This window comes from Myripristis murdjan, chromosome 4 (genome assembly GCF_902150065.1).
Source record: "Myripristis murdjan chromosome 4, fMyrMur1.1, whole genome shotgun sequence".
In the NCBI taxonomy this organism is placed as follows: Eukaryota; Metazoa; Chordata; class Actinopteri; order Holocentriformes; family Holocentridae; genus Myripristis; species Myripristis murdjan.
The window spans coordinates 34,636,275-34,639,895 of NC_043983.1; positions in this window are offsets into that span (position 1 = coordinate 34,636,275).

Here is a 3,621-nt window from a genome sequence, read left to right on the forward strand (position 1 = left end):
CCTCCCTCAACACGAGCAGCAACACACAAACAATAAAGACGCTGCTGCTCTATCAGCGGTGTGAGGCTGCAGGAGGAGCCGGCTGCTCTGTGCGGGCTGGAGCCTCTGCAGTGAATAAACATCTAAAAACAGAGCTGCTGTTATCATAATTATCCCGTTAAAGGGAACTCAAATGTTCCTCTAATCATCGGCGGTGGAAGGACATCAGCGGTGGACTGCTGACATTTTACTGCAGCAGAGGTACTGCTGTAAAAATCTGTCTGAAGGAGCACTCCAACATGTTGGGCATGACACCCTTTTCCTGACGTCCCCACACTGAGACCTGAGGCCTGTCCCATGCAGCTGGATTTGGGCCTAGCGAGCTAACTTCAGGCTTAACCCTGGCTTTTCTGTACCATGAAGGTGGTTTACTTTTTATCGGGCTACGTTGCCGTGGTAACATATGCTGAACACCTCACCTGCTCCGCAGCAGGTTAAGTTCAGGATAAGAGCTCAGCAAGTATAAAAGCCCCACCTACTGACCAATCAGCTCTCTTGGAAAATGGCCTGCCCATTTTCCCTTTCTTCTTCTTTTATAAAATTAAATTAATACATTTTACTTCTTGTATTTTTTTTAACTCATGACTCTGCACTGTTCAACCAAAAATTGATCTTGTAGACTGATGTAATGATTTTCTAAAAAAATGTTTTTGAAAATAAATGAGGGGAATTTAATTCAAAGGGTTAAATAAAAGCCTGATATAATCCAGGCCAGCCTCTGGGCTCCTTCAGGTTTCCATTAGTTTGCTCATATTTAGTATTTAGGCTGGCTGCCCTGAAAAGTCCACATGAGAGTTGATACCAAATGCTTTACAGTCTTTAAGTGACAGTGAAATAATATTTTAAGTGGGAGTGGGAGACACATTCATTTACTGAACACGCAAATGTTACTGTAGTTAGATCGACTCGTGCCGTCATGGTGGGGAAGTCAGATTATAATCCCACTAATTTACGCACTGACAGTCGGCGGATTATTGATTTATATTCCTCGTATTTATTTCAGATTATTGTCTACTCCTCTATTGTAAAGTATGCGGCTCGGGTGGATTTTTCCATGTCTGCGATTGGTCGCATGCAGCAAACTCCGCCCTTTTTATGTGAGCGCGCACAGATCTAGATTGGAAACCCTGGGTTGAATTAGTGAGTTGATAACCGGCTTTATGGGACCAAAAATCCGGAGTGCGGATGTCTGGTTAAGTGAAGCCAGATAAGTAAGAGAAAGCCCGGCTATGTTAATCCAGCTTTATGGCCTCAGATGTTGGACACCGTTTCCACCTCTGGACGTCCAGTGGTTCGGCTCCTATGGGTAGCATTTCCTGTTAGCTTAGCATAAAGACTTGAAGTCAATGGGAGTCGCTAGCCTGGCTCTGCCTGGATATTTTGTCCAAAACGTTGGAATATTCCTTTAAGTGCAAGTCGAAGTGCTGCTCCTCTGCCAATATTTGGCTGCAGTAGAAGCAGAAGTACTTTTATTGTGAAAGGTGATTTAAAACACAGAGACAAAACTCAGGCAGAAACGGACTGAAGGAAAAGTCACATTACTGTAATTAGTTACTTTCACTTCTGCTAATTACCACTGAAGTCCATCCAATCAGGTCCACCTGCTGCATCTGGACTGGACAGCCTCCACTCCACTGTCAGCCAATCAGATTCAAGTGTTGTCATGACTATCATATCTATTCAGTTCGACTAAGGCAACTAACCGATCCCAGGTCCCGCCCCCAAATGCAACCCGGCCAATTTATCTGTAATTGACAACTGCAACTCTGTTTATTTATCTATTGTATTATTCACTGCATTTGTATAATTTATTTATTAATTAATTTTTTTTTTTTTTTTTTCTGTATTCAGTATATCTCATTGTATTCTAAAAGCCTGACCAGGGACAAAGACTGCAAATTAGCTGAAGCTAGACGTCTTTTATACATCACATTTTCCCTTTTTTTTGTGGCAATGTTATATGTATCGCCCCTGTCAAATAAATATTAAAATAAAATAAATAAATCAGAGTTCAACAAAAGTCGCCCTCAAACAAATGGAGGTCAACATGAAAGTCATCGCAGCATCCAACATTATCTAACATTACATTATATTCACTTTGTTGTTAATGTCATGTTTACATTTAATGTTATATTTATTATTTATGTAACTGAGTTCAACACCACAGCGAGTTTGTGTGGTGCAGCTGGAACAACAGTGTGTAGTAATGTGGACGGTTTCATTTAGCAAACATGTCTTGCATTTGAACTGAGGCACAACCGGAGCCAGAACACCAGTGTATTAAATAATTAACATTAACCTAAATTATTATTAAATGCAAAGACAGTGGAGTGAGCTCTGCACAGCTTGGATGATTTTTAGCTTCTGAAGCACAGAGGAACTTCGTAAACTTCAGGAATGATTTGTCTCAGGTTGTTAATTATGAAGTTATTTCACGAGGTAAAAACAAAGGAGGAAATGATGTGTTTTGAATTGTCCTGCGTCATCGGGTTCACTGAGAATTTGCTTCATCATCACATTTGTTTGTCGCATCAACATCGGAGGCCTAAACTTTAACGATGCCTCGGGGAGAAATTTCATCATCGTATCAGGCTCACAGCTGAATATTTGGGGCTGATCTGCTCTTGCAAAAAAAAAAAAAAAAAAAAAAAAAAAACGCTGTTTAATTCCAGTTTGTGTTTATTTGTGACGACTCGAGCCTCAGTGGGATTGTTTTGATACTCGGCTGTGAAATGACAGATAAAAACGCCATTTGACACTGAAGCTGCGGAAAAGCTTCCCGGCCGACTGTGAAAAACATCTCGGTAATCCTGCCAGAGACGAAGCGACGGCTTGCTGGAGAAAGGACAATAGAGGAGAGGATAACCAGCAAACCCCCCTCCACACACACACACACACACACACACACACACGATCATAACACTGTCAAACAGAGAGGAAGACAGAGGAGGATGAAACGGCATTTCCCCGTGCAAACAAAGCTGCAGACAGAAGTGATTTAGTGTCAATGTGAAAAGGGAACGCTGAATATTTAAACGTAAGTTCCAGACTGTGAACAGAACGAGGAAAACGGCTTCTAACGTCGACAAAAACATCAAAACTGAATTGCAAAAACATAGCCGCGAGCAGCAAACGAGCAGGATCCAAACACAAAAGGCAGCGTGAGACTGAGATGTGACCTTCAGAGGAATCTGAAAACACGCAACACGCACAGGCTGCCACATTGCTGGAAAGTAGGCCGACGTGGGAAACCTCGTATCCCCGGAGAGGCTGATTTACCGACTGGTTTACTACACACCTCCTCACCACTGCAGGCAATGACATTTTCATGGTTTCAAAATAAAACAGTCAAAATGTTGGTGATTAAATTCAGAAAAAAAAAAAAAAAAAATCACACAACATTCTGCTACTTTGGTGCAGCTGGATGCAGCGCTGAGAGAAAAAGAAAATGTGGTGCATACAGTACAAATTACAGCAAAGATACTGAATGTCACTGTTTGATCTGAAAATTAGCTGGTGCATGTACAGTCAGGTGAACAGTGACACAGTATTCATAATGTTCCCTCGTGCACCACCACAGTG